Source organism: Watersipora subatra, chromosome 4, assembly GCF_963576615.1.
Source record: "Watersipora subatra chromosome 4, tzWatSuba1.1, whole genome shotgun sequence".
In the NCBI taxonomy this organism is placed as follows: domain Eukaryota; kingdom Metazoa; phylum Bryozoa; class Gymnolaemata; order Cheilostomatida; family Watersiporidae; genus Watersipora; species Watersipora subatra.
This window is the reverse complement of record NC_088711.1, coordinates 28,123,189-28,137,903: the sequence shown is the minus strand read 5'-3', so window position 1 is coordinate 28,137,903 and position 14,715 is coordinate 28,123,189. Positions and strand designations below refer to the sequence as shown.

The 14,715-nt window shown below is 41.7% G+C and overlaps 1 long non-coding RNA gene across 1 annotated transcript in view; it reads right to left on the bottom strand.

Annotated features, from left to right (window-relative positions):
- Nucleotides 1-12,541, bottom strand: part of LOC137393789 (uncharacterized) — a 38,829-nt gene extending 26,288 nt beyond the window's left edge. The window contains exon 1 of the long non-coding RNA XR_010978320.1: nucleotides 12,241-12,541. This is a non-coding gene — a long non-coding RNA (uncharacterized lncRNA). The remainder of the gene's footprint in view (nucleotides 1-12,240) is intronic.
- Nucleotides 12,542-14,715: the final 2,174 nt, after the last annotated feature.

Below are 14,715 nucleotides of genomic sequence, written 5' to 3'. Positions count from 1 at the left end.
TGGAGTAGGGCCGTGCTGTTCCAAGTACAGGAGGGCTGCGAGAGAGCCATTGCTTACTACAGCAAAACCCTCACCCCCTCGGAACGCAATTACTGCGTCACTGTACGAGAATTGCTTGCGGTAGTCAAGGCAGTTAAGCACTTTTCGCTTAATCTATATGGTCAAGAGTTCCTCCTACAGACGGACCATGCTTCACTCCGGTGGCTATATAAAAAGAGGGAACCCTCGAACTACGTAGCCCGGTAGCTCGAGATCCTGACGAAGTTTCGCTACATTCTGGAACATCAGTCAGGGACTCGCCATGGGAACGCAAATGGGCTGAGCAGGCAAACCTATGAGGACTGCCGGCAATGTGCGAGCATTGAGCAGAGGGACGGGGGCCCTTCACGGAAGGAGTTGGCAAGGGAACAAGGAACGTTAACCGTGTGGGTACCAACCAGTTGCCTGGATGGGGCTCCCGCTCTCAACAGGGCGAGATCGACCCTAGGCAACGTCGCATACCTCAGGGGGCCGGCCGGCAACTCGCACGGGACTCCCACCCCAACAGTGACGAGATTGAACCTGGGTGCCAATACCGGCCATGCTAGGGATGACAGGACCGAAGGGCGAGCTGGCAAGGACACAGGCCACTGGACAAAGACCAGTGGCCATCATGTACCGTGCCATCGCCACAGGAGAAGAAGTGCCAGCAGAACACCTGGAACTCGGAAGCTGAGAGCTGGATATTCTGCATCACATGTGAGGCTCCCTGTGCATACGACAGGATGGCGTGCTAGAAGCACGCATGGCCCCGCAGGGCCACGTCAGATGGTGCGCCATCTGCCCCGGCCATGCGAGACACCACGGTGTGGCAAACGCATGCCCTGGCTCACTCTCGGGTGGGAAGAACGATAAGCCACCTCAAGCTGACTTGGTACTGGCCCGGACTGATGTCCACAGTCAGACGGCTCATCAAGAGTTGTGAGGTGTGCCAGGTCGCAAAACATGGAAGGACAAAAGCGGCCGGAGGTAAAAGAAGGCTCTATGCCAGACGATTCTGGCAGAAGATGGCCGTGGACCTGATAGGGCCATTTTCGGTCACACCTAGGGGGAACAAGTGGGTGCTGGTCCTCACCGACCACTTCACCCGATGGCAGAACGCACTGGCATTACCTGACGCCACGGCTCCGGTGGTCACAAACACACTGGATGAGCGGGTCTTCTACTATCTGGGATTACCTGAACAGATCCAAACGGACCAGGGGGCACAGTTAAAAAGCCAACTGATAGCCCAACTGTGCCAACTCTGGAAGGTGGAGAAAACTCATACGACTCCTTATCATCCACAGGCCAATGGAATTGTTGAATGGAACCAGGGACTCGGAGACTCCTTGAGGGCACTACTTCTGGCTCGGAGACAGGACGAGTAGGAGCTGCTGCTTTCCTAGCTGATGAGGGCATACCGAGGCACCCAACACTCTGCAACCGGAGAGACAGCCAACATGTTGATGTTGAGACGGGAGCTGAGGTTGCCGTACCAGCTGGAAAGCCACCCCCACCGTTCAAGTTCTTTCCTGCCCACGAGCACGCCTTTGAGGTGCAGCGGAGGCTGCAGACGGTGCATGAGGCGCTATGACAAAGTCAGATGGAGGTGAGACAGGAGGACTGGAAGGAGCCACCGACGTACACCCCAGGTGACTGGGTATGGCTCACAAACAAATGCCGGAGACGGGGAGAAAATCCCAAGCTGCAGGCGAAGTTTGTGGGACCATACCAGGTCCTGAAAGCCTAGGGGAACTACACTGATTTAATGGAATGGCAGGGCCAGTCTTCTATCCAGAGCGAAAGAAGGCTGAAGCCTTCCCATGCTTGCCCAGAGAGGTTGGAACAAGCTCCGGCCACTCTGGAACCAAGGAGGGGCCCCAACATGAAAGGAGCTCGACCCAGCAAGCCGGAGAGAGAACTGGAGGAAGTCAGAAGCGACCCAGTGCCAATGATGCCGCCTCCCAACTGAGAAAAATTGTTGATGGAGGCCTCAAGAAAATGAAGACAGGAGACAACACCCAAGGAAGATCTGGTCAGACTGGAGGAAGGAGAGCGCCAAGGACCGAGTTCAGTAAAAATCAATTCGGTCCCACTAAGAGAAGAAGTTTTGGGAGAACCGGAATCAAACCCGGAGGAGGCCGGAGAAACAGCTACTGCAGAAATCCCATCAACTCCAGAAATCCCATCAGCTCCAGTCCGGCGCAATCCGAGACCGGCTCGGACCACCAGGGAGCCGAAACGGTACGGAGATAGGGTATGCTACTCCATGGAATTGTCGGAAAATGGTCCGGATGTCGAACAGGAAAGTGGTAAAACGGTCCTCACGAATGCGACCAAACCTTTCCTTTTAAAACACTCGTTTGCTCTGGATTACGTTAGAGCACTTGAAAAGATGAACAGCGAAGGTAACACCTCACAACAGGATTTATTGACTTCAGTCACAACTAGCTTGAAAGAAGCTGAGGAAGCACTGAGTACACCGGAGCCGGTAGGTGTGGCAGCACCCAAGGGAGATCAGGAGTGGGAGAAGGCGACTTCCAAAGCCAGTGTGAGCTGCCCCAGAGCAGTTGTCTCCCAAGCAGATGATGAGGAACTGGACAGAACCCTAACAGGAGAAAAGGTCTGCCGAGTGGCTACCATAAGCTCTCTCCAAAGGTCTAGATTGGAGACCGTGGTCACCAATGGAAGGGAGCGTGTAGTGAAATTTGATCCACTGAGAGCTGAGATAAGCCGAGCAGGTCTATGCTTGGTCAGGCAGAATAACGAGGTGAGAGTTAAGCCAGTCAGGGCCAAGCCGAGCTGAGTAGGGCCAAGCCAAGCTGAGCTTAGTAGAGCCAAGCCAGAGCCGAGCCGGGTCAAGCCCAGCCAAGCAGAACGAGAGGGGGGCCTATTCACTATATAAGCCTGAACATTTGCGCTAGAGAACAGAGCTGTTCTGGGCCTGTTCATTGCCTGTTACTTGAGCATTCTTGTACAACTTATGAACTAAGCAGAAAGTATATGTATAAACTCATGCACAGAGTCTTGTACTAGTGAAGGAAAATGAAGGTCGCACAAAACCTTTACAATATTCTAGCTTAAACAGATGTAGCGGCAGAGTGGCTGACTATAGCAGTTTAGGAGTAATAATCTTGGCTTTAAAGTTGACTTGCAACAAAACTCACATTACAGTTATTTGGTCTCAAAAAGTTCATCATGTTTTACTCTGTTGTATTGTAACTGCAAAATATGGGGAAATTTGATTACAAGCTTTTAAAAGCTCAAAAGTGAACAGTTAATCGCAGCCATCATGAAAATTCTGTACGTTGGAATCCCTTTATTTCAATTACATACTCAACTCGACGTGAAAGGCTAATAGAAGGCTCAATATAAAACGCCTCGTAGAAGTAGTTTATGACAAACATTTCAGGTTTTACTGGAAACCCCTTATCAAATATAGATGCTCGCCAGTTTACAGTTTCGTTTCAGCTTGGTCTAATCATCTAATCGTAATCTGAACATGTGACCCATACTTCCTGCCAAATGGCGAGAACAATTTCTGCAGAATTTTTCGATTATCATAGGTGACCAACAGGTTCCTCATGTTTATCAGAAGATGATATGCAGTCTTTCGAGCTAAGGTTAAACAATTAAACAAATTCTTAGGCTAGGTTTTGAGATATCAGTGCTCAAAGTGACAGCATTACAATGATGATGAAATGATGATTTTATTGAATGAGTGAGGTATATTTGTGAAAATATTTCGACAAATGAGGTTGCATGAAAATGTAAACAGAAGCACACCATGCTCAACTACATCCCATTGGAGTCGTTTTGGAGAGGGGTTCCAACCTACAGCGTCTTCGTGATGGCTGTGATTAGCTGTTCGTTTTTTAGCTTTTAAAAACTTGTAATCACATTTCCACATATTTTGCACCTACAACACAGCAGAGTAAGAGATGGTGAACCCTTTGATACCAAATAACTGTAATGCGAATTTTGTTGCAAGTCAACCCTCTAAGGTCAACTTTGATTATTCTATGTAATAGTTGGGTTATTATAGGCGTCAGACTGACACTAACAGCTCTATAGATAGAAGCATAGAATCTCTGTTGGCGCAGCTATCAAAGCTTTATGTTAGTCTATATTTTATCCACATTTATTTAGGTTAAATGTGCAGCTAAGCAGAAAGAAAAAGAGAGCTCGTCTATATATACCTACAAGACATGTATTAATGTCCATACATGTACATGTATTATTCATCATTCATTATTCATCATTGTACATGTATTCACATCAATTGTCTATAAATGTTCAAGTTGTATGAACACCCTGTTCTACAGACACTATCCATACTGTAGTATGTTTATAAAAGTAACAAAGAGTTTTGTATTTGTTCAGCTGCGAACCTGTGAGCACTTTTGGTAAATAAAACTTTAGGTAATCAATCAGGTCAATTAATAGGTATAATGTTCTAAAAAATAGACAGAATAACAAAGAAATTAAAGTTTGCAACAAAAAGATGCAAGTTGAATGCGTAGTAATAAAAATGTAGAAAATAATATGAAATTGGTGTCTAATTTGCAGTAAAATTGAGGAATTTGATCCGAGTCATGAGTCAAACACCTAGTTACAAAATCTTAGGTCACATGTGAGCAGTAAATCATGAGTTACAGCGAGTGTCTTTGGGATTATCTGCTGTATCTGTGTAGTTGTTACTAGTTAGATGGTAGGAGATTATTTATTCAGGACGTGAACACTGATAATAAAGAAGTAGCCATTGCCATTGTCACGAGCGCAACTTCCTGTATTTACATGACGTCCTTTAACACAAAAACCGGAGGTATACAACTCCTAGTATTATACAATGCAGTGTAACATAATATGAATATAGCACATTTCCTTTCCTAAGTATGTTTGAAGCAATGAGTAAAACAGATTATGCCTTTGAAATGAGTAAAACCAAACATTAGTAACAAAGTAATATAACTAACATGACTAGCAAGAGAAATGCGCTGAGTACTGTAAGCAACTGGCTACAAAATGAATAACATATAAAAGCTATAATCTGACTGACTGGCGATGCCTAGCATTCTTCAATCAGTCGATGGGGCGGTCTGATTGTACGACGAGGTCTCGTAGTCGTAGGCGTGCTATCCATACTTTGAGCACAACTTGACAGAAAACTGTGTGAATCCGGATTGTCAGGTATTGAATTGTCAGTATTGGGCGGAGAGTCAATAAGTACTGTTCAGTTTCGGCGAATCTCGCTACCTGCAGATTCTATGTACGTGCGGTTAGGTAACACCTCCTTCACTTGTCCATATCGTTGTAAATCACGTACAAATACGGGCCTACCTTTTCGTAGGGTAGGCAACTCTTTAACCTGTTGTGATCGGTCATGTCGATCTTTCATTTTCGCCTTGTATTTTTCATTAACAGACTGGAACGCTTTGTAATCTACCTGGCTGGTTGTGTGTTAGTAAATTTGAGCAACCTGTGTACGAAGACTACGGTTCATTAGCAACTCAGCGGGCAATCTTTCTCCATGTATCGGCGATGTACGATAAGCTAGAAGTCCTAGGTACAAATCTCCAGATTTCTGAAGTATGGATTTTATAGTCTTAACCATTCATTCTGCAGCACCATTGGCTCTGGGATACATAGGCGATGAAGTTACACTTTGAAACTTGTAGGTTTTTGCAAAGTCTCTAAAATCTTGTGAAGAATATTGCGGTCCATTATCAGACAGAACCATTTCGGGTACTCCGTGTCTGGCAAAAATGCTTTTCATCTGGTTGATTACACTTTTGCTGCTTTCATTGGGTAGTAGGGCTACCTCTGGGTATCGAGAGTAGTAGTCAGTCACGAGTAGATATGGCTTTCTATTGTGATAAAATAAGTCGGTGCTTACTATCTGCCATGGTCGGCTAGGCCTGGCTGTAGGTAGTAAAGTTCTTTAGTGACAGGAGCGGTGTCTTTACATACCCTGCAGTTTTTAATCATTTCCTCTATCTCTCGTGCCATGTTTGGCCACCAAACGCATCGAAGTGCTCTCTCGGTACATTTATTTAATCCTAAATGCCCTTCATGCAGGATGGCTAAAGTTTCCGGACGTTCTGTTTGTGGAATAATTATGCGGTTTTGATAAGCCAACAAATCATTGCACAGCGTAATATACCCTCTGCTTTCAAAGTATGGTTTGATTATGGAATCGATAGTGGACAAATAGTGTGGCCACCCAGAGTTTACATACTTCGTGACCTGGCACATCACTTCGTCCGCTTCTTGGGACAGCCTAAGCTCTTCGACATGCATATCTGTGCTTGGCATGAGCATAGCTTGACGAAAATATGTGTCTACTTCCTCTACAAATAGAGTATCATTCTCTGTGGGAATGGCGCACGAGTATCTCGACGCTGCATTAGCAGAAACATTCTCCTTATCGAGAATATGCTTTATCTGGTATTTGAAACGTATTAGTCTTAGCCTGAATCGTTGTATTCGAGCTGGCAGTTTACTGATTTCCTGATCTCCAAGCAGTGACACTAAAGGTTTGTGGTCAGTCTCTATAGTAAGGTCAAGTATACCAATGATATATCGAGCAAACCTTTTTGCGAATTAAGTAACTCCCAATGCCTCCTCTATTACGGCATATTTACGTTCAGTTTCGGACAGAGATCGGCTTGCGGCAGCTACTAGTCGACGGGTGCCATCTGACTGTTTCTAACACAAGACAGCTCCTAAACCGTAATCGGACGCATCCGTTGACAAATATGTCTCTTTATTTGGGTCATACGGGGCAAAAATCGGTGTAGATTTAAACTCCTCCTTGAGATGATCAAGCGCTTTTTGCTGGGAATCATTCCATATCCAGCAACTCTTTTTGCACAAGAGCTCTCGGAGCGGTTGGCTGATATGCGCTACAGCAGAACTAAACTTACCATATTGGTTGACTATGCCTAGGAAGCTCCTAACATCACGTACACCCGTTGGTGTCGGAAAGTCAAGCAATACAGATATTCTTTCACCTGTGTGAATACCACTAGCGTCAATGCGATACCCTAAATACTCTACTGATGTTTTTTTTAGAGCACACTTGGCATGATTTAACGTTAGACCAGCGTCGTGCATGCGGCGTAGCACTTGCGATAAACGGGAGTTATGCTCTCTCTCTCTCGTCATTACCCATCACTAATACATCATCCATATGTACTACGACACCTGCGATACCGTCTAATATTTTGGTCATTTCTCTGCAGAATATCTCTGGAGCTAATTTTAGTCCAAATGGCAATTTACGGTAGTAGAACCGTCCAAATGGTGTCAAGAAAATGGTGAGATGTTGGGATTTGGCAGACAATGGTATTTGCCAAAATCCGCAGTGGGCATCTAGTTTTGAAAATATGGGACCACCATTAAGTTTTGACAGACTGTCCTCGACGGTTGCCATGGGAAAAACTTCACGTCGTACGTACTTATTTAGCTGTGTAATGTCTGTACAGATACGAACACTATCCTGTTTAAGTACAACGACCATCGGTGCACACCATTCCGTAGGCTGTTTCGCTTCTACAATAACGCCTAAAGATTTCATACTCTTTAACTCTAACTTAATTTTGTTAAGTAATGGAAAGGGTACGGCTCGTGGCACGAATATACTGTACGGCTTGGCATTGTCAGTCAGTCTGATTTCACATTCAGTCTTCACAGCTCCTAGACCCTGAAAAAGTCTTTTATCAACAAAATTATCAACACCATTCACAAAATCATCAACATTATCAACATTACAGGCAAGCAAACCAAGACTTTGACATGCAAATTTGCTCAATAGGTTCACATCTTGATTATGCACAATGTAAATTGTTTCTGATATAGATTTGTTACCATATGTAAGAATTGCATCAGTTTGACCAACACAAGGTATTTCTAAGTTACCAGGACCTCTTAGTCTCTTAGTATTGGGCTGCAATGAAGCGGATATAGCATTTGGTCCACACGCAGTTGCTGCAGCACCAGAATCTAGTTTAAATGTTGCTGTATTGGTATGTCCCCGTATGTCAATGGCTAGTTTGGCCATCCATGATTTACTACCATTTCTATCGCTGTTCTTGATTTCTCCAGTAAACAACTCGACTGCAGTCACAGATTTTCCAGAGAAGCACATTTGCTTCCAATGGCCTCTCTTGCCACTTGCAGTACAGGTAGATCTCAATGCTGGGCAAGAGTCTCTGAAATGTGGGGCTTTTCCACAGCGTCGACATCGGTCTTTAGGGATAGATGAGGCAACTCTATTATTTGCCGAAGTGTTGTCAAAGCTATTGGCGTGTCCTTGAGTTGTCGGCCTGTGTCTAACATTACCAGTATTCGATGATTTTTGTCCTTTTAAGAAAAAGTTTCGGTTTGAGCTAGATGTGTCATTCTTTCGGCTATGTTGTGGCTGTCGTGAACTGAATCTGCTTGCATGTACATCTACAGCTGATTCCCTGACTATTGACTGTGCTTGTTTAGCTGATTCAAAGCGTCTAGCTCTGTCACGTATTAGCTCTTGCCATAGATCTCTATGATCACAAAACTCGGCTTGGCGATATAGATTGTGAATAAACACATCTATAGAATCACTACCTTGTGTCAATTTGTTAAATTTAGCTCTCTCAACAATGAGATATCTCCTAACTTTGAAGCAGTCATTGAATGCATCAATCACGGAATCGTAGTCAGTTTCTTCTATTCCACGGCTAAGCACTACATCCTCTGCTTGCTCCCTTAACGTATATATAAGAGTGTTAATCTGTTCACACTGAGGTCTAGTATCCAAACGGCTCGCTTCTCTATACCTCCTCCATCTACTATACCATCTCGTCCAACCGGCAGGTTCAGCAAAGTCAAATTTGTCAGGTGGGTACAGCTTGGGTGCAGAATAATGCACTCTTAATGGCTCCACCATTTGTTCATCAGCATCACCGGCTTCCCTATCTTCGTCAGACATGATACAAACACTGCTGCCACCATGTGTAGTTGTTACTAGTTAGATGGTAGGAGATTATTTATTCAGGATGTGAACGCTGATAATAAAGAAGTAGCCATTGCCGTTGTCACGAGCGCAACTTCCTGTATTTACATGACGTCCTTTAACACAAAAACCAGAGGTACACAACTCCTAGTATTATACAATGCAGTGTAACATAACACGAATATAGCACAGTATCGAAGTAATCTGTCGCACAGCATATAACATTTTAGTGATGGAAAACTTTTCATTAACAAGCTTTGGCTTCTTTTCTATCTGCTAATATTCTTCAGCTAACAACAGTTTTTAAAAGGGAATCGAAGTGTTAGGTAATTACCTACTATTGTGATAAACCTTCTGTGTTGTTGTATGGAAATACTTCAAAAACAAGATACCAGCAGGGAATGTAAAGAGACATTAAAAGATTCTCTAATTTTAAAATGTCAAAATTAGAAAACATCAATCTTGGAAACTGCTGCGTCAACACCACGTCAACACCGCCAAAGGAATTTGGGATACAATTACATCTACCAACCATGACTAAGCACAACCAAAGATAACTGAGCTTACCCTGAGTCAGCACTTTTCCATTACATAACACAGCGCCAATCAATATTATGCAACCCCAGTTTCAAGACACAGATATAGCGCTAATCAGATGATGGCTCAGAGACAGTGTTCCCTCCAGTAGACTTACTCTTACAACACAAAGATATAATACGAACATTATACGTACCGTCCTCAGGCTATCCTGAATGCCTATAAAAGCTAACAATTTTTAGTAGCTCATCCTCTCTTTTGACAGTGACACTTGTAGACGTACAAGCCGAGCTTAAGAGCAGATACAGCTGTTGGCGTAAGAGATTATTTACTTAGCACTGCATGTTATCTATCTTATATTTTAGAATTTTGCTACTTGTGTATTAGGCTTTGGTTCATAATAATAAAAGATATTTTGATTGCTATACCAAACATCTGAGAGTTAGCATAGTTGAGGCCTGCACAAAGATTTGGGTCAAGTTCCATACTCATACTATTAGCAACCATTGAATAAACAATTAGGCTTACCTAGCCTGATTAACCACAACAAGCATAGTCTAGATTGAAGTAGAACTCGTGGTTATTAATCATTGATGTTAGTGTGGTATTCAGGTAAGGCAAATTACCTAAAAAACCATATAACAGTGTCTCATTTGGTCAGCGTTAAAAAAAAGGTAAACAAACTACATCTCAAAAATTGCTAATATGCAAATGTAATTCGCGATTGCCTTTTAAAATTGGACAGCAAAAAATCACATTTTTAAATTGCATTCTCAAGTAGCCTAGTTTTAGATTTTTAGGCAGTTTTTAGAGTGCGTCTCACAGTGACAACTGACTGGAGGATAACCATGTCTTCAGGTGTTTCTGCAAACATTCAATACCTAATAAATACAGCGCTTCATCGATAACACAAAGTAAATATTTAACAATGCAGACATAACAATACACGTACATTATTCAAACTGTAATTTATCTACTATATAAACGGCAATCGTTGTCTATGTGTGTGCGTGCGTGCGTGCGTGTCCGCCTTATAGAGTACCGTACTTTTCCGACTATTAGCCGCTACTAGGTATCTAGGGCGCGTTAACGAGATTCTCCGGTTAGTTCACGCCTCTACTATACATAACCTACGGTATTCATAGTTTTACACAGAGCACGTCATATCTGGTTAGCGCGCCTCTTTACGGCGCCCAACGACATTGGCGCGTTCGGAACAGCAAAATCGCGGCCGTTTGAGAAAGCACCGTTCTGAGTTCGGCAGCCTATACAGCTATACAAATGTACTAATCATTAAATAAAATAGATTAATGAATAGTAATTTACATGCGATTATTATTTACTGCCAATGTGTAATGAGAAGGTCACACGAATGTTGATTTCTTGCGGTCACAGGAAAACGCAGTTCTCACCTACTACATTTCTACATAAATAAAAGGTAGGCATTTCTTAATCAATGTTGTATTGTCTATGAATTGCCACACTTCCACTACATAAACCTTTCACTTGCGTCCGTGTAAAAATTTAGCTATCGGCCTACTGCCAGCCATTTTGCCGATATTGCTTAATATGTATACGATATTTTTTTCAATTTCAAACTCCATCTATACTGTTTGTTTTGGTTATATATTTCATTTTGCCAACATGTTAACAAGCACTGCTATACAAAAAATCATTGTATCTATATTTTGTGCATTTTAATTATCTGTCATGTGTCATCAACATAAGTAGTTATTTGTTTTTTAACTCGGACGCATTTAATGAACTCGCACAAAAAAATCTTCGTTTTTAAGTTAGAAATTTTCGAACGAAGATTTAAAATTAAATTTTAGGCTAATTTTATAGAGAAAGCTTTGGACAACACTGTCACTACTATAAAAGTCTTAAAGACCGTTGGTTATGTTATCAACGAATAATAAAATTCAGTTACTAGCAATTGCTGGTAAAATTGCAAAATGTGTCTACGGCGGTCGACCATAGAAAACGCATAAATGAGTCTACTTCAGTGAAAGGGTTGGAAACGTTGGATTTGCCACTGTTTGTGATAGTAAACATGTTCACTTCGTTCTGAGTTACTTTTATTCTTTTCCAGCTACGAGTACTACAGCTACTACAGAACTTGCACGGGTACTGCTACTGCGTTTTACCTACTAAATTTCTACATCGAAAAGGTTAGTATTGTTGTATGTTATTGCTATTTACTATGTTATTGCTATTTACTATGTTATTGCTATTACTGCTATTGCTATTTTAATTATATGTGTAATCACAAAAATCTGAATCAGCTATGTCATCAACATAAGTAATTGTTTTCTAACTCGATGGCATTTTCAAAGCTTACACAAAAATGGTTGTTTTAACCACTTCGGGTACAATTGCATAATCCAATTTCGCATTCAGGTACAATTAAATCATGATGCTCTACAGATTATAACATGGGTCAACAAAAGTCATTTTAACCGTAGAAGCACTCACATTTTTACATAGAACACCTATACTTTTGGAAAGCAAAGAAAATTCTGTATCTGATCGTATTATCTTTATTTCAAAAATTAAAAATAATAAATATTGAAAGTAGCATGAAATAGCGGTTTTATTAAAATTAGTGTTCTACGAACATTTTTGACTAATAAGGGTAGCATGAAAATGTATAAAACTATATATAATAACAAACGATTAAAACATACTGTGTATACAATGCAATCTACAGTCTCTTCCATAGGTGTTAACTTATCTTCGTCACCACTCTACTGGAAGTCTGCCATTTCTATCGCTGAATTGAAGCCTATACGCATCAACTACTAACTACTACGCGTTGCTACTAACTGATCGAGATGTTGAACTTTGAACCCAAATTACTCGAAATTCTTTCATTTGACCATAGCTGTTTGACCAGTCCGATGTCTGCAAACATGTCTGAAGGTCATGCTTAGCTTTGTAGATAGAGTGTAACTGTAAGCAGGCTCTAAATATAGATGGATGAGTAATGCAACTACGCTAAGCCTAAAAACTGGCTAATGAACTTGAGAAGAATATACTCGAAGCCGCTATAGCAGTGCATGCACCCGAAGTGGTTAAGTTGCAAATTCTCAAACAAAGATTTAAAATTAAATTTTAGGCTAATTTTATAGAGAAATCTTTGGACAACACTGTCACTCCATACAAGTTTTAAAAATCGTTAGTTATGTTATTAACGAATAATAAAATTCAGTTACTAGCAATTGCTGGGAAAGTCGCAAAAATGTGTCTATGGCGGTCGACCATAGACAACGCATGAGGGAGTCTACTTCAGTGAAAGGGTTGAAAACGTTGGATTTGCCACTGTTTGTGATAATAAACATGTTCATTTCCTTCCGCAGCTGAGTTACTTTTACTTTTTTTTCAGCTACGAGAACTACAGAAACTACAGAACTTGCACGGGCACTCCGAGCCTGGCGATAGGCAGCGGTGAGAAGAAAGCGAGCAGCGTATATTACAAAAAGCACACCATCTCATTCAATGTTAGAAATGCTTGAAGCAGTACGATGCCTTCCAAAAAGCCTATTGCCCAAACGCAAAAACAGATTGATTCCCATAGAGAGAGATCGAATTTGCGAAGCAGCAGCAAGACGAGCAGAAAGTGCAGAGCAAACGCAGCTATGCCCACAACGAAACGGAACTGCTGCTGCTGCAGCTGCTAGAAGAGCAGAAACCGCCGAACAAACACGGTTACATCGAGAGCAGGCCAGAATAGATGCTGCAGCCGCTAGAAGTGCAGAGACTACTAGACCGACCCCAGCAGTAACTCAAACGGCTCAGAGCAGCCGCTACATCGGCCAGAGGTGCAGAAACCTCCGAGCGGATGCAGCGGCGACAAGAACATGATGCACTAGCTACAACAGCTGCTCACCAAGCTGAATTTTCGGAGCGGATGAAACGGCGACCACAACGAGATGCGCTAACTACAGCAGCTGCTACCAGGTGCCGTGTATGGACAGAAAACTTCGCGCTTGACTACAGTCATGCAACACAGTATAGGGTTGAATTTTTTCTATGGGACGAATGTCCAAAAATGCTCCAGATGTAATGCCTTACGTTGGAAAGGCGAGAGGCCATATATGTAGTTTATATAGTAGATTTTATTGATAATAAATTTTATCAACACAAACACATTACTGCTGCACAGTTTGTATATACCATGTCAAAACACAGGCTATAGACGAAGAACTGGTGAGTCATGATTAGTGTTTCAAGCATGCAGAAGTCTCAATTCAATAAAAGCTGGCGATAGCTAAGCAGTGCAACAGCAAAATATTTTCTAGAATTTCTTAAAATATGTAAAACTTTTCCATACTGCCAGTTTGAACGGCGTCAGTTTGCCTAGCAATGTCAATTTCATTATCAGTTCTGTGTACAAAATTAGGACAATGCCGATTTGAGTAGTTCGAGACTGATGCATTGTAGACTAGCTGTAAAACACATTGCATATCTCCAATGGGCTCTTCAACATTATTGACATGTACAACTGCATATGTGTATGCAGTCAGATCAGCACAAAAATTTCAGTAGATTGCATATTTGGAGTTGTTTTACGGTATGAAAGACAACTCTCAATAAAACTATTGCTTTACGTTAATCTGTTCCCGAACACGGGTAATGCAGCTAGTATGCTATAAGAGGCAGTTGTTTTTCATGCTATGAATTAAGATGCGATACATCTCCTAAATATCTCCTAAAAACTTACTTATTAGTTCATTTATTTTATCAGTCAAAATAGCTGATCAAGCTCCTTAAGATGCCTAATTTTGATATATCTATTCCTTCTCAATTCATGCATTATTTCATAGTGTATTATGTAATTTGTGTAGCAGCTGTACGGATAAAAAAATGGTAATGTAGATTCCTTTTCATACAAAGGAGTTATGAGTTACAAGATTTCTGAGTTCAGTCATTTTAAACAGTTACAACATATGTACTTATATACCTGTAACTCTTTAGAACAGCAACTCCAAAACTATCTACTTCCTTAGCCACAGTATTCGTTAAGCTGCTTTGAGAAATGTACTAAATTTGTTGTGTTAAACATGCTTATTGGTCGGTAAGTATGTAGCCTAAATCTGTGGTAAAAGTGGAAACTATATCTGTGGAAACTATATATTTTTTGGTAGGATGATGTTGGCCAG